Source organism: Ascaphus truei, chromosome 16, assembly GCF_040206685.1.
Source record: "Ascaphus truei isolate aAscTru1 chromosome 16, aAscTru1.hap1, whole genome shotgun sequence".
Lineage (NCBI taxonomy): Eukaryota > Metazoa > Chordata > Amphibia > Anura > Ascaphidae > Ascaphus > Ascaphus truei.
In genome coordinates this window covers 25,620,150-25,644,430 of record NC_134498.1, presented here as the reverse complement: position 1 = coordinate 25,644,430, position 24,281 = coordinate 25,620,150, and positions in this window count along the sequence as shown.

Sequence of the window (24,281 nt, the reverse complement as noted above, 5' to 3'; positions counted from 1 at the left end):
ATAGAAATTAAGGACAGCGCGCACTACACCTTTTCAAGACAAATATTAGCACACCTGAGATATCCGAGATATACTGTATGCTAATCTAAGAAGGAAACATTTGTAGTAGTATTCTGGACTCTTCATGTAGAGTATTTCTCACAGTTAGGTTCTGAAATTCCAGGATGTCTCTGTCTCAGTTATCCAGTAATATACTGTACATAAACCAAATCAAATTGGAACCCGCACTCAAGTAAAATGAAAATCAAACAAACTCACTTTTTGGCTGAAAAAAGGTTCTGGATTTAATGTGTAGGTTCGTAGCACAAAAGCATAAAAGACTGTTTCTCCCCACTCATATCGGGGACCTCAAGGTCAAATGTTGACACATACAGCCATCTCTACTCACATTGCACATGCTGCGACACGGCAGAAAGAGGAGGGAATTACATATTTCTGGTTTACATTTTTGGATGTAAAATAGTGTCTGTCTGGACTGCGACAGCATGAAACAACTAGAGCTCAAATCCTTTATAAGATTGGGATGTGAACAATAAATGTGGCAATATATTATTCATTATATTAAAGGATTCTCAGACTATATTTGTGCATCGCTCTCTGAATGGATGTTTGCATAGCAACATGTATCCTAATAATATACTGTATATGACTATAATACAAATCTATAAATACATCATCGTTTTCAATATGTGTAACATTGCATTTCGAGCCTAAAATCTCAGTAAGGGCAGACATCTGTTAAATATATTTCCGTTTACAACATTTCTAGAAAAATTATTAAACCATTCATGTAACAACAAAAAGGCAACAGAAGATACTAGCTTAATATAAAAGAATAATAATACTTAGTTACATTATATTATCTATATATGTTTGTTTTTCTGATACTTTTAAATATCAGCTGTTTTTAGAAAGATCTGGGAACAATGCTTGCAAGTAAATTATTTTCCACTCATCAAGTTTGACAAACGTAATGACATTGGTGTCTGTATTCATCTCCTTCAGCTCATTAAAAGGATGCTTCAAAATACATGTGCATATCGTTGTTGTTTTTTGTAATGGCTATGAATCCTAATTAGAAAGTGATTAAAAAGTTATATAAAAATAACAAGTCAAATGCTTTAAAAAGTTTTTCCCCCCTTCTAGTTTGCATTTTGTGCAATTCTTAAAGCTTTTTTTTTTTTTAAGGCAATTACCCACGTTTGAATACAACGATTTTTTATAAACTTTTGTCCTCGGCGTGGATTATTAAGAGCAGTTGGCAAGTTACAGTAACTGTAACTAATAAATATATTCAACTAATTGCTTAATTTATACAGTGCTTTCTGTGTACATATTCTACCAAAGTATCTAATAATAAATTGAGGTTATATTATAGTCCTGTATTCTATGTAGATCTTTGTCCTGGAGAGATGTAGATCCATTGTAGGTAGTGAATCCTTTTAGGCGACCTACCCATAGGCTTAATGTTACTTTATTGTATGCTAACATTGCGTTATAGTACCGTGGCATTAAGTTTGACTTAGCGTTACTCCATTCCAGTCCCTAAAATAGGCCTTTAACCCAAGTTGAGAGAGGATAGGAGAGGGAAATAATGCTATAATTAAATCATACCCAACTGTGGTGTTGCACCCATGGATGCATGCGAGTAACAGCAGTTAGGTAATGTAACATTGAGTGCCCGCGTTAACCTAACAGACTTTTGAGGCAATGCAATGTGGTGATAGCTTGTGATCGGACCGGAAGACCGACCGGAAAACTGTGGGGAACCTAGTACTCTGGATGTGGGCCTCGCCCTGCCTTGGAAACTGCGGATACTGCCATTTTGCGTGTGGAGTGACCAGATTCCTTTTCTTGATTTTATAATAAATTGTATTACGCTATGTATTCTTTCATCCCTTCTTAATCAAGATACAACAGACCACTGTGCAAGCAGAGAAAGCAGCAAGTACATCTGTTAAAGAGAGTATACCATCATTCAAGCACAGCTAAGTACCTTTAAATATATGTCAACACAGAACATTTAATAGTGGTTACAAACATACACACATTTTCCAGCACTCACTGTCGGAAAGAAAAAGCTCAACTAGAGGATTATGTCCAAAATACAAAATGAATTTAATGTAAACACAAGAAAAAATGACTTGGAGTTGTGAACCACATTGGAAGCAAAGTCTCAGGGAATGGGAGTGGGGAAAATGACCCAGGAAAATGAAGTGACAACACACACAGAGGGGAAAAACACACAATAAAAGTGAGGAGGGTACATTGTGTTTACATTAAATTCACTTTGTATTTTGGACATAATCCTCTCATAGAGCTTTTTCTTTCAGACAGTGAGTGCTGGAACATTTGAGTATGTTTGTATATGATTTTAAGGGGAATAAGTGTTCCGCTGCACCCTGCACCACATTCTGTTACTCCTTTTGAGTGCTGTCTATCACCTGTTTTTTTTTATATAATAGTGGCTGTTCCGACTCTCTCTACCATCCGAGTTTATGCGCCATAAACGCCCTACATTTTTCTGACCAATTCTACTATTAGGAGGGATGTGGAAACCCTCCTATAAGGATGTTGGCTGCTATACTCTGGATAAGGTTATTTTATGTATTTTAAATTTTATATTGTATATTTTAATATCTGTGTCCACTTGATACATCTTTGTTTGTAAACGTATGTATATCTATTTATTTGTATACAATTTGAGATATTAGCGCTTTTCTTTCTTCTTTTGCCCTAAATTCTTCAAATGTCTCTCCATCATATCATCCTGGATGGCCCTCCACCGGCAGAAACTTAACATGTCCAAGATGTAGCTGCTCATACTTCATATGTAAGCATTTTCTAATTAGAGAAACCATTAAGGTTAAGGCAAAAGTGAGAATGCTTAACAAGGCACCAATGATATCAGTGACTAACTGCAAAATAAGTTCAATGTTAGATCAAAAGCCCCCCATAATATTTGCAGCAGGAATTGAATTATTTGGAAATGTGGGTTCGTATCGTATGAATGAGTAATGGCAAAGATCTATTAAAGCAGAGGCAAAACAGGTCAGAGTACTTAGATAGGATGAACTCAACGAAGCAGTGGGGAAGGCAGGGACGGATATTGATGTTTTAAAACGTGAGAAGTATTCTTGATGCGGTTAGAATAGAGGCACTTGTTGAGTGATGCGCATGCACAGACACGGGTGCAGGAAAGGGAAATAAGCCCTTATGATGTGAAAAATAGTAAGTGTTTACAAATCTGATTACTGCTGCTGTAAGAATTATTTTTGGTGTATAACAGAGTATTGGACTGCCTTGCTTAACTTATTTGGTCAATGTAATAGCAGACAAACGCAGCATATGCATAGAAAGGCGAAGATAAAAAAAAGCTTTCCTTACTAACCATGGGGTGCTCAACTCCAGTCCTCAAGACCCCACCACAGGTTAGGTTAAAGATATCCCTGCATCAGCACAAGTGGCTGAATCAGTGGCTATCACTTGGGATGTCCATCAAACAATATACGTTAATAGAACAAACAACTTAAATCTCAACTCATGTTGGAACTTGTACACAAGGAGGTAAAATGATTTGTGCAGAAAGGAGCTGACACTAGTACTTTTTCCATAGAGTTGTTCCTTTGTCCTAATCCGTATATAAAGTGCATTGTATGAATGTTACCTTGTTCCATAAAGGCATCAATACACATTCAAAATAAATGTAGCAAAGTCTGGAGCAGCATGTCTGCACACTGGGGCTGTACTAGTGCAAACAAATCCACACCAGCTATCAAAGAAACAAAACTTATTTAATTACATGCTTTATTTTTATTTAAGTCAATGAATAGTTTTTTGTGGAAGATATTGTAATTTTTTTTTTTGGTGTAACATTATACTAATATCTACAATAAATCAAAATGATATTATTTAGTGTAAACATTGCTCATAATGTTTATTTAAAACACTGTTAGTATTTAATCTCTTCTTTGGTAAAGTTGTAGAAGCTGTGTATGTTATTAATCGCAGCTGAACGGTTACAGTGTTATAAAATGATGATAGTAAATCTTTTTTGGTAACAATGCAATCATTGTTAAATCATACTGCTGCTGTTTACATTTACTCACAGTGTTATTGAATTCCTACCAACATACTGAACAGTATCTACAATCCCTTTGAGCTAGACTATCTTTGGTCCACTGAACAGGAAATCTTAATTCTGTAGGTAGGAAACGGTATATGAAATGTTCTATTGTTTCATTGAGACTGGAATAGCATATAAAATTGTTTTGTCATGCTTATCTTATACTATATTAGTGAAAGCACTGTATGTTTGCCTGCCTGCCTGCATGCATGCATGCCTGCCTGCTGGATGTCCGGTGTCCCTAGCGGCAATCTCATTGGTCCCTTGGCCCGCCCGCCCCCGCACACCTCTCATTGGCCTCACACACTCACACCACCCCCTTGGCCCGCCCCCCACACCTCTCATTGGCCTGAGGCGGAGTGACGGGCCAAAGGTCCAAAAAAATAAATAACACACACACACACACACACACACACACACACACACACACACACACACACACACACACACACACACACCTCTCTCCCCTCTCCAAATCACCTTTTCCCCCTCCCCAGCGGCATCACCTCTTCCCCCTCCCCAGCGGCATCACCTCTTCCCCCTCCCCAGCGGCATCACCTCTTCCCCCTCCCCAGCGGCATCACCTCTTCCCCCTCCCCAGCGGCATCACCTCTTCCCCCTCCCCAGCGGCATCACCTCTTCCCCCTCCCCAGCGGCATCACCTCTTCCCCCTCCCCAGCGGCATCACCTCTTCCCCCTCCCCAGCGGCATCACCTCTTCCCCCTCCCCAGCGGCATCACCTCTTCCCCCTCCCCAGCGGCATCACCTCTTCCCCCTCCCCAGCGGCATCACCTCTCCCCGCTCCAAATCACCTCTCCCCGCTCCAAATCACCTCTCCCCGCTCCAAATCACCTCTCCCCGCTCCAAATCACCTCTCCCCCCTCCCCGCTCCAAATCACCTCACTTCCCGCAGCTGCCACGCGGCGCGTAAGATGGCGGACCCCCTTCCTCCCTCGCGGCGCCGAGTCAGACGGTGGCGGCGCCCGGAAGTACAGGTAGGTGTCGCTCCCCACCTCCGGCGCCAAACGGAACTGAGAAAGGGCGCATCAACTGAGGTGTGTGTGTGTGTGTGTGTGTGTGTGTGTGTGTGTGTGTGTGTGTGTGTGTGTGTGTGACTGTCCACTGCCCCCCCCTCCTGTCCACTGCCCCCCCCTCCTGTCCACTGCCCCCCCCTCCTGTCCACTGCCCCCCCCTCCTGTCCACTGCCCCCCCCTCCTGTCCACTGCGTCCCCCCTCCTGTCCACTGCGTCCCCCCTCCTGTCCCCCCTCCTGTCCACTGCCCCCCCCTCCTGTCCACTGCCCCCCCCTCCTGTCCACTGCCCCCCCCTCCTGTCCACTGCCCCCCCCTCCTGTCCACTGCCCCCCCCCTCCTGTCCACTGCCCCCCCCCTCCTGTCCACTGCCCCCCCCCTCCTGTCCACTGCCCCCCCTCCTGTCCACTGCCCCCCCCCTCCTGTCCACTGCCCCCCCCCTCCTGTCCACTGCCCCCCCCTCCTGTCCACTGCCCCCCCCTCCTGTCCACTGCCCCCCCCTCCTGTCCACTGCCCCCCCCCTCCTGTCCACTGCCCCCCCCCTCCTGTCCACTGCCCCCCCCCTCCTGTCCACTGCCCCCCCCCTCCTGTCCACTGCCCCCCCCTCCTGTCCACTGCCCCCCCCTCCTGTCCACTGCCCCCCCCTCCTGTCCACTGCCCCCTCCCTCCTGTCCACTGCCCCCCCCTCCTGTCCACTGCCCCCCCCCCCTGTCCACTGCCCCCCCCTCCTGTCCACTGCCCCCCCCTCCTGTCCACTGCCCCCCCCTCCTGTCCACTGCCCCCCCCTCCTGTCCACTGCCCCCCCCCTCCTGTCCACTGCCCCCCCCCCTCCTGTCCACTGCCCCCCCCTCCTGTCCACTGCCCCCCCCCTCCTGTCCACTGCCCCCCCCCTCCTGTCCACTGCCCCCCCCCTCCTGTCCACTGCCCCCCCCTCCTGTCCACTGCCCCCCCCTCCTGTCCACTGCCCCCCCCTCCTGTCCACTGCCCCCTCCCTCCTGTCCACTGCCCCCCCCTCCTGTCCACTGCCCCCCCCCCCTGTCCACTGCCCCCCCCTCCTGTCCACTGCCCCCCCCTCCTGTCCACTGCCCCCCCCTCCTGTCCACTGCCCCCCCCTCCTGTCCACTGCCCCCCCCCTCCTGTCCACTGCCCCCCCCCTCCTGTCCACTGCAGGAAATGCAGGGGGAGGAATCCATGCGTTTGAGGCGCCCCCCCCCTCCCTTTGACGCCCCCCCTCCCTTTGACGCCCCCCCCCCCTCCCTTTGACGCCCCCCCCCCTCCCTTTGACGCCCCCCCTCTCCCTTTGACGCCCCCCCTCTCCCTTTGACGCCCCCCCCCCTCCCTTTGACGCCCCCCCCCTCCCTTTGACGCCCCCCCCCTCCCTTTGACGCCCCCCCCTCCCTTTGACGCCCCCCCCCTCCCTTTGACGCCCCCCCCCCTCCCTTTGACGCCCCCCCCCCCTCCCTTTGACGCCCCCCCCCTCCCTTTGACGCCCCCCCCCTCCCTTTGACGCCCCCCCCCCTCCCTTTGACGCCCCCCCCCCCTCCCTTTGACGCCCCCCCCTCCCTTTGACGCCCCCCCCCCTCCCTTTGACGCCCCCCCCCCTCCCTTTGACGCCCCCCCCCCCTCCCTTTGACGCCCCCCCCCCCTCCCTTTGACGCCCCCCCCCCTCCCTTTGACGCCCCCCCCCCTCCCTTTGACGCCCCCCCCCCTCCCTTTGACGCCCCCCCCCCCTCCCTTTGACGCCCCCCCCCCCCCTCCCTTTGACGCCCCCCCCCTCCCTTTGACGCCCCCCCCCCCTCCCTTTGACGCCCCCCCCCCTCCCTTTGACGCCCCCCCCCTCCCTTTGACGCCCCCCCCCTCCCTTTGACGCCCCCCCCCCTCCCTTTGACGCCCCCCCCCCTCCCTTTGACGCCCCCCCCCCTCCCTTTGACGCCCCCCCCCCTGCCTTTGACGCCCCCCCCTGCCTTTGACGCCCCGCGCGCACACACTGACTGACTGCCGCACGCACGCACACACTGACTGACGCGCACACAAAGCCTGACTGACGCACGCACACACTGACTGAGGCACACACTGACTGTGTGTGCGTCAGTCAGTTTGTGTGTGTTTGTGTTTCTGCCTCAGACTCACTGACGCGCGAGCAAACACACAGTGACTGACGCACACACGCTACATGAAGCTGTAAAGGAGGGAGGGAGGGGGGGGACTGGATTGATGTGAATGGGGGACAAACAGAGAGAGGGGGGAGGAGAGAGAGGAACGGGAACATTACATCCCGGGCAACGCCTGGTCTCTCAGCTAGTCTTGAATAAAGTACAGTGCAGTGTGTACAGTATACATCAAGTAAAGTATAATAATGATTAGCATGACATCATCCAGCATATCACTGCCAAATGAAGGAGGGTAAAATGACAATAAATTAGTTTCCAAGGGCAGATGTGCTGCTCAGAACAAGTTTATCATTTTCACTAAAACAAAAAATAATAATCACAACAGGGTTCTTACCGTAGCTGTCGGCACAGTAACCTTCAGAACAATGCAATTACATTTCAGTTTCCTGTTCAAATGAAAAGTGCTGTACAGGCATACCCCGCTTTAAGTACACTCACTTTAAGTACACTCGCGAGTAAGTACATATCGCCCAATAGGCAAACGGCAGCTCACGCATGCGCCTGTCATCATGTCCTTAACAGCAATACCGGCTCCCTACCTGTACCGAAGCTGTGCACAAGCGGGGAGACTGTAGAGCCTGTTACAAATGCGTTATTTACATCAGTTATGCACGTATATAACGATTGCAGTACAGTACATGCATCAATAAGTGGGGAAAAGGTAGTGCTTCACTTTAAGTACATTTTCGCTTTACATACATGATCCAGTCCCATTGCGTATGTTAATGCGGGGTATGCCTGTATTTGGCTATTTTTGTGTATATGCACTATATATTCCTGGTAAGAAACGTGCAAAGTTTACCTTTTCATTCCACGTTTTCTCATGACTAAAGAGCGTACGTAGTCCCACTTCACGCAAGTAGAAGTCGGCGAGACGCCGGGAACTGTCGGCCAGGCTGCTCGATGTCGCTGGTGGGGATAATAATGGAAACTCTGTTAAAATAAAGAATACCGTATTTCCCCGATCCTAAGATGAACCTTTTTTTCCCCATTTTCACGTCTGAAATTGGAATGCGTCTTGGAATCGATGATTTAAAAAAAAAAAAAAAAGGAGGCGCTGCTGGAGAAGCAGCAGCTCGGCAAACTCACGGCTCCGATTATGCCCCCACCCCAGTGCACTATTCCCAGTGAGCTGGAGGAGGTGCACAGGGGATCAAAGAGGCTGCAGCCTCTCACGGATCAGCCTCAGTTCCCTCTGCTTGTTCCAGAGACTATGGGATCAGGGAGGGACTTCTTGAAGAGACACGATACTGAACCTCTATTCCCGCTAGCTCTACCACTATCTGCTCCCCCTGACCCCGGCTTTGGCAAACCAATGGCTCCGAACACGGGTGATCATGGTGTCTGAAGGGAGGTGGTGAAACAATATTGCTAGCCTGAATTATTGAACAGCAAAACATGATACAGTAGTAATGAAGGCAGTGAACTAATGTGAAGGGTACATGCAACCACACATGGCTTTCTTGATAAGGCTTTTTATTTGAGCCTCCAAATATGGCACACTTAGACGGCGCATTCTAAAGAGACCCACAGGCCCCGCTTGTAGCGAGTCCCAGCAGCATATGCGCCCGATCCAGCCTTGAAGCAGAAACCATCTGGTGTAAACCCTGGAGAGGAAGGATTGAGAAGGAACCGACGGCCAGCAGCCGCAACCCAGGCAGTATCCTCTCTTACAGGCAATGTCTCTATTCACCACACACTGTCACAAGTCTAATCCTTGAACTGTTTGTTTTAATAATTTTAGCCCAATTGTATCCATATTATATGTATTATCAGTTCAAGTTTGTGCTATTAGTGTAATCTATGTGCATATATAAAGCTGAATCTACTTGTCAATGCGCCTCCACTCAATTTCTTTTTTAGTTTATTGTCACTACCTTATCCCCCTTGTGTTTCCCCTTGTTTTCCCTTCCCTCCCCTACCATCATGCCAGTTTTGGGCTTGAGTATGCATAGATTGTCCCTAGGAAAGTTGTAGCAGCCTTCGGATTGTAATCCTATACTGTGTATTTCTATTTCAATACAATTTATATATTTTGGCATATTCCAGTGTTTTTTTTTTTCGTTTTATCCACATTGCGTGCTGGGAACATCACCTTTGTTTCCCTTATCTTGTTCAGTCAGTTTTTTATCGGGAAGCCTTGCTTATATGTTTAACTGGATGATCGCCTATAAGAGCCGTGCATGGAGACGCTGCGTCTCCATGCACGGCTCTTATAGGCAATCGTGCAGTTAAAATATTGATTTTTATAATAGTGTACGTCAGCAGGGGTCTCCTGAGTTGAACCTCATTGATTTCAGCCTCAGAGACACCCTACTTCACAAAATACAGACCCCGGTTAAGGGGTGCCTGTATCCCCTGTGCTTTTAAATCTCTGTCACATGACCAGGGGATTTAAATCCTGCAGTGGGATACCGTCACCCCATAACGGGGCCGGTATCTCGGGACGTAAGGGTCCCCAAGGCTGAAGTCAATGCGGTTCACCTCAGAAGACGCCCTGCTCCCTCCCGCACACTAGTATAAAAACCCAAATAAACAAAAAAAATCATTGTCGTAGCGGCTATCCGCTATGGTAATAAAGCAGCTTTAATTTAATTTTTACTAATAGTGTGTGGGAGCGGGGGTCTCTTGAACTGAATTGCATTGATTTCAGCCTCGGGGATCCCCTGCTTTCAGATTTACAGGCACCGGTATCTCCTCCAGTATTTAAATCCCCCGGTCAAGCGACGCAGAGGATTTAAAAATGGCGGCGATACCAGCACCCCATACTCCATACCAGGGCATGTAATTCGGGAAGCAGTCAAAAATTAAACTGGTTCAGGTCAGGAGACCCCCTGCTCCCATACACTAGTATTCAAAATTACATTAAAGCAGTTTCCTTACCTTTGTGGCTAGCCGCTGAGGCAATGAAGGGGTTAAGGCACAATAGCAAGTTTATTGGGGGCATAGGGGGTGAGTGAAGGGGAGACTTGGCCCAGGGTGGGTGGTTAGGCCTACCGGGAAGGTTGCAGGAGGAGTTAACCCCTTCATTACAAGAGGTATTAACCGCTATGGTAATGAAGGGGTTAACCACCCGCGACCCTAGGCCTACCACCCTCCCGGGGACACTTCCCCCACCCTCCCCCGTGCTACCCATTGAATGGCACAGTGTTAAAGCATGCCCATATAATATGGGCATGCTTTGTCACTAAAGGTGAAGCCACCAGTATTAGAACACTTACCTGGGAAATTCTGGGGCAGTCTCACAGTAAATGCCTCAACATTTATGTGAGATTCTTAATGGCCCATCAAATTAACACGGCGATTTTGGCTTTTTTGGGCCTGTCGGGTGACGTTTTTGGCTCTGGCTGTTAATGGTTGTTAAAAAGTCATTATAGCGCAATACTGCAATGTTATCACGGCTTTGTGAATAGCAAAGGAGGCAGTATCATGCTATAAGGACATTTATCATCCATTAAACCACTTATCACAGATATGAATAGGCCCCATAGTCGGCACAGATTTACTGGGGAGATATCATCTTAAACAATTCTAATGTAATGTTTTGCCTGGGTGACTAAGATATTAAATCAGGGTGAAACGGTAGATGTAGCTTATTTATATTGTATTAGGGCTTTTGACACTATTCCACAGACTATTAGAAGACTTATAAACAAGTTTCAATACTTGGGATTGTACTTTAAAGTGATTTAGTGGAAAAGACATTTGTTAAAGTATAAGCAACAGAGTTGTGTTAAGTGGAGTACATTCAGATATGGGGACTGTGACCAATGAGGAACCCCAGTCATACTGGGGTCATGCTCTTTAAAATCTTTACTGGTGAAGTTTAATATGGTTTTGAAGGGAAAATGTGTCTTTTTGCAGATGTAGCAAAGATCAGTTCAGGTGTGAGTAATCAAAATTATTAATGATTTATGTAGATAAGATGAATGGTCAAGAGTGTGGCAACTATAATTTAATGGCTAAAGGGCAAAACCATGTAGTTGGCTCACAAAAATCCAAAGGCAGAATACAGGATTATTGGTACTATAATTGGAGCTACTATAGAGGAAAGGGACCTGGGTGTCATTCTTTCAGGTGACTTAACAGTAGGCGAGCAATGTAACAAAGCAATGGGCAGAGCCAACAGGATGCTAGTTTGTTTAGGGATAGGTACAGATGTAGCAAGACCCACTGTCCCCAGCACCACGGCCGAAAAAGCAAAATTCTGCAGCGCCGAGGACAGTGCCTGCGGGGATCGATTGTGGAAAGGGAGGATTAAAGCTGTGGAGGACCTTGCTTCTGAATGGCACCCACAGCATTAATCCTTCCAAGCCAGACAGTGTGGAGGAGCTGCACAGCGGGACATGGCACACTCTTCTATGGTACAGTAGCCGTCTCCGTGAGTGTGCTGTGTCCCAGAGCAGCTAAGAAGCAGTCTCCTTGAGCGTGCCATGTCCCAGAGCAGCTCAGAAGGCAAGAAGCAGTCTCTGTGTCTGCCCAGCCCCCTTGATGACGTAGATATAATATGGTCCTATAGTTTTCCCTTATGACATACTGAAGATCGCCATATTCTGTCGTCTACTGTACATCAACAGGTTGGACACTCACTGAGACTGATTCTTACCTTCTGAGCTGCTATGGGACACAACACACTCACAGAGACTGCTTCTGTACCATAGAAGAGTGTGTGTCCCTCTGCACAGCTCCTCCACACAGATGGCTCAGAAGGACTAACACTACGGGGCTTCCATTCAGAAGATTGGAACCCCTGCACTGTTAAAGGATTGAACAGGATTGCATCTGTATTAGCAGCAAAAAGTGATGATGCCACTTCATAGATCATTGGTGAAACCACCCATAGAGGATTGTGTTTCGTTCAGGAGATCATTTCCACAAAGTACAGGAGGGAAGCATATATTTCAGAGAAAGAAATTCTAGAACAAGAGGTTGTGCTCTGAAACTGCAGGGTGGCAGGTGTAGGGGGAAGGTGAGGAAGTCATTCTTCATAGGAAGGGTGGTGTATTCATGGAGTAGCCTCCCATCAGAGGTGAAAGAGGCTAATACAATAAGGGAATTAAAAATGCATTGGATAGATAAAATATGTTCCTAAATATGAAAGAAAGACAAGAAAAACTAGTGAACTTTTGCTTAATAAAAAAACAAAAAAAAACAAAAGACATTACAACAAATACATGTACAAAAAAAAACCTAAAACTTTCCCACATGGTTTTTTTCAAATGAGTTTCTCCAAAACCAAAACACTGTGGATATTCTGAACACATGATACATAAAGCTTGGCCCCGTGCAGACGCACTTACCAGAACTCCCTTCTACTGTCTCTGTATGTTCTACCTACCAATTAGACTGTAAGCTCCTCGGGGCAGGGACTCCTCTTCCTTAATGTTACTTTTATGTCTAAAGCACTTATTCCCATGATCTGTTATTTATATTATCTGTTATTTATTTGATTACCACATGTATTACTACTGTAAAGCGCTATGTACATTAATGGCGCTATATAAATAAAGACATACAATACAATACCAATGAAAGTACCCGTATTATTTAGCAACACTTGGTGTTGATACTGTACCTACAAGATCTTTTTCTCCCCAAGTTTTCAGCATGCTCTGGTGTACTTCTGTAAATCCTGTCAATGAATGTGTCTTGGTCTAATAGATAAAGTTGAATAATTAGGATTGTAAATCACTTTGCTCATTATCTATTTTCCCTGTATTGAAAATGATGTGAAGTTGTTCACACATCATTCTTGATTGTTAACATCAATTAAAGTGAAAGTGAATACATCCCAAATGATGCATTATCAGCTAGACACTATATTAAGTAGGGGCCTATGTCATCTGTTCTTTAGGTCCCCAAGATAGTAATTTTCTTCCCATTAATACATATGTATTGCATTATACATAATTTTAACTATTACAGCATATGACTAATTCGATAGATATTCATAATATGTTTACTTGCTATAATTTAACTTTATATACCTACATACTATATATGGTGATGTATTAATATCTTGCACATCTTACTGTGCTCTAATCTTGACCATTTATAAAAAAAATAAGATTATAAATCTATTTTCTACGTTATCTCAGAGCTTGCCTGATTAATGTCTCGATGACCAAAATGTTGGCATTTGGCACATGGGCCTAAATACATCATATGGAAAAATTGCTGTATTTTCATCAAAAAATTTGCGTTGTTTTTAGCGGGGAAGACATCAGCCTGGTACCGCTAAAAATACCTCATTTCTTACCGTAGCTGCTAAAAATATATAGGAACACAGCATTAAAAATGAGGAAATAAAGCAAGTTTTATCATTTTGATGACAGTCACCAATTTCCGGTACCTGGCAGAATAGTCATCCTGCCAAAAAGTACAAGACATTGTTGTCACGGGAGACCAGTACTTTTTCCTCCAAAACCACTGGGATCACAATCACCAGATGGAACAAAGCAGTTGAATAAAATGAGGTTTATTCGGGCAATCCCGCAGACATGACAAAATACACAAATACAGGGTACATAAACACCAACTGGGGGCCTGGGGAAGACACTAGCCTCAACTAGGTGCAGGGACCTGCTTCAGGTAGGCTTACTCTGTCTGCTTCCCGTCCCGGGAACTACAAGGGTATATTCTCGCAATAGCCACTTTGCCACTCCCGCTCGTTTGATCTCCAGTTGTTCTTGGAAGTTGTCCTCGCCTGCAGAACTTGTCTTCCAGTGGCCAGGCTTTTCTAGCACTTCCCTGCCGAGTACTCTGCTATTCTGAGCAGAGCACTTTTGAAAAGCCTGCTATGTGCCTCCACAGACCAAGTCTGGATATTTTCTGGTACTTGGATCGGCCACGCTCCTTACATAGCCCCCACTGGCTATCCTTAACATGGAACATGGAGCGCCGACCAATCAGAGCACGGATCCAACGGTAACAGCCAATCACAAGCCTAAGGCTCATCTTGCTGCACCAGAGGAGGGGGTGTGCTTAGGTCCTCAGGCCCGACTTGTGATGACGAGGATGCCAGCAATCGGGAAATTCGAACTGGCCCATGGAAATTGTGCCTTTGAGCTCTGTTTCGGCAATGATTTTCCCTGGCCAATCCCTTACCGCCCACTGGGTAGGCGCCAGAGAGTCTGGAGGGAACAAAGGGTCTCAACCGCTGAGAGCCCATCCCTAGACCTGATCTTCCGCCCTTCCCCGCTTACCATATGACCTGACACCAAGCTGCTGCCTCTGATCCGCATTTCTATGCAGACAACTCGGCTAATCAAATTATCGAATCTGCCTCCATAGGAATAAATAAACATTCGCAGAATAAAACTTGGCCTTAAATCTTTGCTTTAGAACTTGGTGGCTGGGCTAATACATTGTACAAGGAACAGCCTCCCTTGAAATGCATGCCCACACCCCGCCCCTTGCCAGCCTATCACCCCAAAGTCTCAAGCGGTACCTCAAAGCAGATGGCCTTTCATGATAGTCTCTGGGTCTGGATGGGTGTACGTTGAGGGGCCAGCCTTTGGTAGGTTCCTGTGTTTGCTGCACCCTGGAAGTCTGTTCCCTTGTTGTCTTGATATCAGCACACAGTAATCCTGTGTGCTCAAGAGTCTCCAGGTTAGTTCACAGCAGGAGGCTTTTACACTGGTCTGATTAACCAGGTGGAGACTGATTAATTGTTTTGAGCTGCTGAATTCCTCAGACCACAGAGGCTTTCTAGTGAAGCCTCATTGAGACAGGGTTAATTCCCTGTTACATGTACCCAAGTGGCTAGTAACGTATTGCAAAGTAATAAATGCCCTTCTTAATGTTCAGTATGTTTCAATCCAAACACAACTGAAACGTAGTTTTGATTTTTTGTTCAGTTAAAACTTGGTGCGCTGTGTCTCACCTTGGTTTACAGCTCGACAAATCAGACGGCACAGCGTAGCACAATTTGTTTCTATGATCATTTCATTTATACTGAATAAATCATTCCATTTAAATGTGCACAGCGATAATTAAATAATTAAATTAATGGTACCCTTTACAGAACTTTCATCTGGCACACAGTGGTAATAATGTCATTTATTGTTTTTCAGTCTTTACTGTTAACCAACAAATCAATCAGGACTTAATTGAATATGTCAAATTATAATGTGTTGTTCTCTTTTGCATAGATTTGCTTAATATTCATCTTTCTAACCCTACTGTGGGTTGTTTCAGAGTAAGAAGGCAATTCTTATGCAGAGTGTGACTGCTCCCTCACTCATTGATTCTTAGATCAGCACTTTTTACCGTTGACAAGTTTTAATTTATAATCAGCGGTCTTATATTTTCAACACAGCAATCAAAATCTTAAGACCTTGAGGAGATAAAGAAAATTAAGGCTATTAACATGTTAGAGGATTCTTTGATTTACTCATTATAAATTATTCGGAATCTGAAAAGCTCATAAGAAAGGCCCAGAGGGAAAGAAAGGCTTGACTGACAGTGTCAGAATTGTCAAGGACAATGAAAGCTTTTCTGTTAATGAGATTATTTGGCATGCTGACATCTTAGCAATGTTATTATTTAGCCAATAGATAATGAACATAATAATAGCAAACATGTTTAACAGAGTTTGATTTCTGAAAACACTTGGAGCACATTGGAGGCAAGATCTTGAATGCTAATTGCAAACGGTTCTCGCATCTTCTGAGGTACTAGAGGGAAAGGTGGACATTTGGGAAATATAGCATCCTATTTCAAAGAGGTAGGTTAGAAATATAATTAGGTGGACATTCAAAGAAAAGCATTTTAAAAGTACATTAAAAGTTGAGAAAACTATTTCTAGAAATAACTACATTGTATATGTGTGTAACCCATCCCCCCCCCCCCCTCCCTCTAGGATAAGGACTGAATTACTCTTAGTGTTGTGCTGAGGCATAGCTGCTAGTTCAGGAGAGCTGAGTAGCCGCAGTGGTGAGGGGCAACAGGACAGGCTTTTGGGTGGTCTCTGGGTTCTTACTCCTTGTTTCAGCGCCTCCAGCTGTGATGGGCTAGGATGTAGGATGTCAGCTCCCTCACAGCACTCCCTTCCCCTCCTGCCCAGGAACTGACACCCAGGCAGAGATAGTGAACAAGTAGGTTTATTGGACATGCTGCAGCAGCTCTTCATACAGCATAGTTCTTAAAGTCCAACATCCCAGGACTTCAGGATGGTGCCTGCTCAATAGTATGGGGCCTTGAGTCTAGGTGGGCCTCATGCCTTTAGGCGGGCCAGCTCATCCACACAATGGGAGCAGCTGACAGTCCTTGCTCTCACCTTGGAAGGCAGAGCAAGACTGCTATAACTTTGGGCCACTCCTCTGATTAGGATTCCAGAAGGGGCAGGCTCATGATCTGTACCTATCCTGATAGGCTTACACAGGTCAGGAGTCACCACCTCACTTCTGTCCATCACAGAGGAGGCTGCAGGGGGTGTAATACCCACAGAATTAACCTGTTACTGCCTTGAACTTACTATGGGGCATACGTAACAGTGGGAGAGACGGGTAGAATGGACTTACCATATTACATGTGTATTCCATCATAATTTGACATTTCTTTCTGTAGCAATTACTTTGATTATCAATAAGAATCATGCAGGGATTTTAATTTGACTAGTTAGGCAAAGGAAAGGTGAGGTGCCAACACATTGCCAACTTCAAGTATGTGGCAACCAGGATAAAGAAACAAGATCGTGATTGTCCCCTGGAGATCTTTCACCCTTTAACTTAACCTAAATAGTCTTTTTGATTTAAACAAATAGCTATATATACTGTATATAATGTCCAGAGGGAACACTTTTATATTCAGCAGTGTAATATTTTACCCAATATTGAATGACATTTTGTTAAGAGAATGTTCCAAAGAACTCTTACATTATTGTAATTATGGAGAACAGAGACAAGCCCATGCCTAGTAAGCAGTGCTCTGCCATAAAACATCTTCTTGCCCCAGAAGACACCTTGGCCATATTCTTATTGCAAGGATAATGAGTGGTAATGTCATTTCCCTGAAAGAGGTGGACTCACTGTCAAATCACATCTCCTTGTGTCTCAGATACACTGCAGTGTAAGTAACAATGTATATCATAGACAATATTGAAATCCTGTAGAATACATTGTTCTTTGTAATAATATGTTAATGAGATGATTCCCACCATCTAGCTCCATTGTTATTACTTGCCATGTAGCAAATAAAAAAATCCCATTATTAGATCTTTTGCATCCTAGCCCTGGTCGGCACACTGCCATTTTTCTTTTCCTGTTTTTGTTTGCCATACGGCAGGGAGCACGCCTACCAAGTTTCTTGAGTACTGGGGCTTCCCCTTAATAGTTTGGGAGCTGTTTCAATATATAAGAACATCCTCTCCTTTAAGAGGGTTCATGCATGTTGCCTCAATACGTGGGTCATTCAGGGGTCATCGACGGGATATCTGGGGTCACTGCCTTGTTGGTGACTACAGATACCTGCCTTCCCCTGTTTACCACCAACCTCGAACCTCCATGCACACATTCACCCCTGAGGTATTTGGTTCTGTTTTCAATTGATGGATATTATTACTTTGACTCACAGCTATTCACGAATGAACTCTGCACACATTTTTATTACAACTATGTGGTGTTTTCAGACTTATGGACATAAGCTTATCCCAGGATGTCGCTGAAGCACTGACATTAGACATCTATCTTTTTCCAACTACTTCATAATAAGAATGAGCTTGATTTCCTAGCCTTACTTACCTTGCTATAGGTTGTCATACCTTATAATTGAGCAACATGATTGTTACAGCGGGCAGATCACATTGCAGTCCTACCTTACCACCTGATTTCCAGCAAAGCATACAGTACTATCCGCCGTCCCTAAACACCAAATGTTTCTATCCAGAAGGCAAGTTAAAAACAACTACAATTACAAATCCCTTCAGTGCTGAAGGGTCCAGCGCGAGCACCGAACATGTTGTAGGACCCCCCGCACAGACGTGATTAAAAGTAGAAAATCAATACTGAAATAAAATGCCTTCAACTTTAATTGGCTTGCCACATTGGCACCAGCGGTGCCGTCCCCTGGGCCTTAGCGGGTATAAGGTTCTGAAATAAAAAGTTGCTGTATTGATCTCAAAAAAAAAAAATGCTTTTTTTGGTATATTGCAATACTTGTTGGTTGACAAAGTAATAATAAAATTCTTGCTCGGCGTGATATTGGATAAGTGCAGCAGGAAAAGGGAGTTCAGCACTATATAAGGAAAAGTCACTGTATAAAGTACTCAATATCCACACAAGTTCCTAAAAGCGTCACTTTCAGTTACACTAACTAAAAATAAAATACAAGAATATGAATTAAAACCATGTATTACAAATATTCTTAAATTAAGGGGTGTCTAGTTGTTGTCTAGGGGCGTCTTGCTAGGACCCAGAATTTTGTATAGATCACTAAACAATGTTACAATAGAGTATTCCCTGGGTGTTGATAATATTGTAGTTAAAATGGATCCTAAAAATGTAACAATATATAGCCCAGGCCAGGACAAACAGAAGCTGTTAGTTCTAAAATCAACTATAGATGCCTTGTAATCTCAGAGAATCCAGTACATAAGGCTAATAAAACAGATAGTCGGTAAAAGTGACAACACCAATATAAATGACTATAATCCGCTATTCTATACCATAATCAAAATTATCTGGCTATCATAACGCCGTTACAGGGGAGGGCCAATGTGAAGCTGATAACCCAGGGGTGAGGGAATGCTTCGGAGCCCGCAGAGTAGCGATGTTGCCTCTAGACCACACAGGGAAGATGTCGCTTAAGAAGTGACACCAGAAAGCAGACCGACACGTTTCGCTTATTGCTGCGTCGGCTTACTGACGTCTCTTTCTAAGCGACATCTTCACTTCGCATCATTATCTTGGATAAACTTAGATATTTTAAACACTTTGAATATGACACGTCAGCGCAACAGTGACTTTGCTAGAAATCATTGTGATTGCTAGACATACTAGAGCAGGAGTGGCCAACTCTATTCCTCAAGGACCACCACCAGGTCAGGTTTTCCAGGATATTGCTGTATCAGCATAGGTGGCTCAGTCATTGACTGCACCACCTGTGCTGAAGCAGGGATAGCATTAAAACCTGACCTGTTGGTGGCCATTGACGACTTCAGTTGGCCACCCCTGTACTAGATAATTGTGTTTCATTTCTCTTTTTTTATGTTCCAACAATAACTTCTGCGCCTTGAGAAGGCTTCACTGTTCCTCTTTAAGTTTAAGTGAAATATTTATCAGATTAGTTGGACTTTATTCTGCCTGCATTTTGGACTTTGATTGTTTAACACATACAGAACTTTAGTATTTAGATTTTTTTTACTATCCTTATAGAGTCACTCTTTTACTGGTTTTGGGTGTGCAAGTATATTTTCTTTAGTGCTGATCAGTCTGTTCACATAGTAATTACAACTTCCTTAACTGGAATTCAGAGCACCATCATTGTGACACTATAGTTATAAATAAGAACATTCTCTTAGCTGGCTTTTGTTGAATATTTAATTTTCCAAAAATGTAGTTGTAATTTAAACAACCTAAGTTTTGAACTTCTTTTTCAACTGCCCCAAAGAGCATTTTTTTTAATCTTCACAAGTATTTCACTATTATTTAAAATTCTATTTGTAGTCTATACGGTTATAATTAGTGTATAACTGTCTAACTCAGCATCTTCTTTATGAAATGATCTAATAATTGTTCATCCTTATTGTAGTAAGTCTCTTTCTTTGATATCAATATAGACATTGGCTTTGTAAATCTGAAAATATATTGATATTGAAATCTTCAAAAGGGAGAAATGTCTTTGATGTAGTTTTGTTTATAACAAAGTCTTTGGTAGCCTTCAATTTTATTTATTTATATTTCAGACTTCACTTAAAATGAGAAAAAAAAGGGAAGTGCAAATTTTCATTATAGCAATTCTATGAAAGTAGATTATGAAAATTGTTGGAAATAATTACTGCATTCATCTTTTAATTGGTCAACATAGATTGTATCTGTTGCTGATTTTGCGGTGTTGCTGAGTACAATCAATATTATTCCTTTAGTCTCAGAGAACTTGCTACTATCAAAGTCTCATAAGCCCTGATAAGTCTTTCAAAGATTTATGAAAATGGTCATGCCTCATTAGAATCAGAAACATTATGTATTCCAGCAATAAGCTGGTCATAATACCCGCATTTTAATGCTAGCATCAAGATAATTGTTTCATTAATGATGATGTGCTGTATATTGCCAAGAAAAACAAAAAGTTATGTATTGTAAATATGACGATTATAGTACAGCTACAAAGTTGCATTACCATCTTGTCCACTTAATGAAAATTCTCCAACTCGTCAAACTCTTTAAGCGTGATGTCAAATAGGGCTCCATGTTAAAATGGATTGGAAGGAAAAAGGTGATACTGCTCATTTGCATGTCTTTACCCAGAATCCCAGGCTGCAGTGGAAGCACTGTATACCAAGAGATAATGGAGGGAGTCAGGGTTACAGACCTGTCTGAGACATGTGACTGTCACACGTGCGATTGTTATTTGCCATTCAAATTGAGTAAATGAGCAGTAAGGGGTCTTCTGGAATAGCAACGATTATTGAATATGTGCCACAACATGTAAACAAGCCTTAATATTATATCTTGAAACTTTCCTATTATACTTTTTGCAGTTAGTTTAACAGTAATGTTTGAGATAGCTCTGTAAATATTCCCCACTGTCAGGATCGCCGCCAGGCTCCGCCCCCAGCACGCGTCACGCGGCTGTACCTCTGACATTCACAGACCGCTATCGGTGCGCACGCAGCTGCGCAATGCTTCATCCGCGGAGGCGCGCTCCCGCAGTATCACCACAGCACCCACTCTGCGTCGCACTCCTCGTACGCCGCATGCCAACGAAGATTAGCAACATCAGCTGTGTTACACCAGTTGCCAATCTTGCACTACCCTATCGGCTCGTGGCTTATGTGTGAGGTCATCATCTGCTAGTTCCTGATTGGTGCATTCCCCTTTAAATACCTTCCTGTTTCACTTTCACTTTGCTGGACATAAACACTGTTGTGCTGTGCTTGCTGCTTCTTGAATCTTGCCTGTTCCTGTGCCTTGCCTGACTCGGGTTGTGACCCCTGCTTGTACCTGGACCTGTCTCTTCTCTACCCCTGGACTTCGGCTGGTTATTGGACCCCCGCTCTCTCCAACCCCAGATCACGGCTTCGGATAAACGACGATTCTTCTCTCTCTAACCCCGGAACACGGCAAGTACCACGACTTCCCCGAACTCTCCTGCCCCGACCCAGCTCCACGACTCCGACAACACATTCCGGACCTGGCTCCGTGGATGTAGGGCGGCGGTTATATACATCCCCACCTCAGCCCCGCAGTCTAGTCCTGTTTGTGGTGAGCGCAGCGTGACACTATGTCCAGACACACAAACTCGGACCCCGCTGAGGTGGGGTTAGGCCGGTTCCAGTCTGAAAACCGGTCCCAGTCTGAAAACCTGTCCCAGTCTGAAAACCTGTCCCAGTCGGAAAACCGGTCCCAGTCGGAAAACCGGTCCCAGTCGGAAAACCGGTCCCAGTCTGTAAATCAGCCCATGTCTGAAGATCAGTATATATTTGAGAGACTACCTGCGCCTGAAAACCAGTCCCTGTTTTTTGGCCTAACCCCGTCTGGGAAAGAGCTCCGTAAAGAACTCCTGATTAAGGCCCAGCGTCTTAGAGAATTAAAACAGACTATGATCTCCTATGTAGTTGTTTGTGAAAGGTGCTCTAAAGTGCTGGGACTGTGTAAATGGAAGGGAGCATACACTGGTGTGTTGAATAATAAGTGCAGTACTAAGCATTAAATGGGCATAGATTACCCTGAAGGTTGGGGTGGTTGTCCGAAGACACCCCCCCTTTCCTCATTGGGTTAGCCCCCAGTAATGTACTCACTTTATATGTCCTTCCCAGGCTCTCCCTTCCAGGCGTGCAGCTGTATGGTGTAGAAATCCAGTGATAAGGTGTGCAGCGCACAGCAAAGATGAAAGAGCAGGTCTTGCAATAATATCCTTTATTTTTCAAACATCTGGTTGTGGGACAGCAGCAAACTTCAACGCGTTTCGTTCAAAAGAACTTTTTCAAGAAGTTCTTGAAAAAGTTCTTTTGAACGAAACGCGTTGAAGTTTGCTGCTGTCCCACAACCAGATGTTTGAAAAATAAAGGATATTATTGCAAGACCTGCTCTTTCATCTTTGCTGTGCGCTGCACACCTTATCACTATGATCTCCTATGTTCCTGCCCCTGGCTCCCCTTTGAACTGGGAAAACGTAAATCCTGTGAAACTGGCGCAGAATCAAGATACCTTTCATGAATTATCCCTGTCTTTGGACCAGTACATAAGAGAGCCGGATCCTATCCTCGCCTGCGACGCTGCTTTGGGACTGCTTCCCTGCGCTACCAGTCCTGTTGCTAAACCCCTGGATTTACCTCCTTCTCCTGGTAATTACCAAGCTTACTTTGTTCCTCTTAAAGCACCAATGCTAGATGAACCTAGGCAACTAGGAGGGACCAGGCTTTTGTTTGGTGAGAGGCAGCGTAGACGACGCGCAGGTCTATGCCTGTACTGCGGGAACAATGGGCACCTACTGGCTACCTGCCCACTGAGACCGGGAAAACTCCACAACCCAGTAGAAGTCGGGAGGATCACACCGGGCACCGCATCCTTACCACCCTTGCAACCTTCCACTAGGATCAACCTCCCCATCACCATTTCCGGAGAGACCTTCCGAGTCACGACACAGGGCTTTCTGGACTCCGGGTCGGGGGAAACTTTATTGACTAAGAATTCGCGGAGAGACACCGAATACCCTTGGTACTTAAGGATCGTCCCGTGGCTCTCGAAGCAATAGATGGCCGTCCACTGCAACTCGCGTTCATCTCCCTTCAGACTGTACCCATCCAGATTTTGACCGGGGAGTCTCACTCCGAGACTATACAATTGGACGCCATTCATGCCCGCTCGGCAGATGTCATACTGGGGCTTCCGTGGCTGCGGACACACAACCCCCTAATCGACTGGACAGAGTCTTTGCCTATCCGCTGGAGCCCTCAATGTCAGAAGCATTGCTTACCCCCTTAAAAGACTTTGGCGGGAGTATCTGTACCTGATCCAGACAGAGTCCAACTTCCAGTAGAATCCGGAGACTTCAGGGATGTGTTCAACAAACAGCTAACAGAGGAACGTCCACCGCATCGCCCGTATGACTGCCCCATCGATTTGTTGCCCGGTGCCATTCCGCCTAGAGGTTGCTCCTATCCACTGTCTCTGCCTGAGACTAAAGCTATGAAAGACTACATTCAGGAGAATCTTCAGAGGGGTTTTATTCGAAAATCTTCCTCATCTGCTGGCACAGGCTTCTTTTTTGTAAAAAAGAAGGATGGTTCGCTCTGCCCTTGTATTGACTATCGCGGCCTCAACAAGATTACCGTAAAGAATCGTTATCCTCTCCCGTTAATCTCCGAACTGTTCGATAGACTACAAGGCGCCAACATCTTTACCAAGTTGGATCTACAAGGGGCCTACAACTTGGTAAGGATTCATCAGGGAGATGAGTGGAAGACGGTCTTCAATACTCGTGATGGGCACTACGAGTACCTAGTGATGCCGTTTTGTCTCTGCAATGCGCCAGCTGTATTTCAAGACTTTGTTAATGAAATCTTCAGGGACCTGTTAGACCAACATGTGATCGTGTACCTGGATGACATTTCGATCTACTCCAAAGACATTCAGGAACATCCAGCACATGTTAAACATGTTCTTCAAAGGCTACGGGAGAATAAGCTCTTTGCCAAACTGGAGAAATGCCACTTTCATCAGTCTTCAACCTCCTTCCTTGGTTACATTATTTCGGACACCGGACTCGCCATGGATCCCGACAAGGTCAAAGC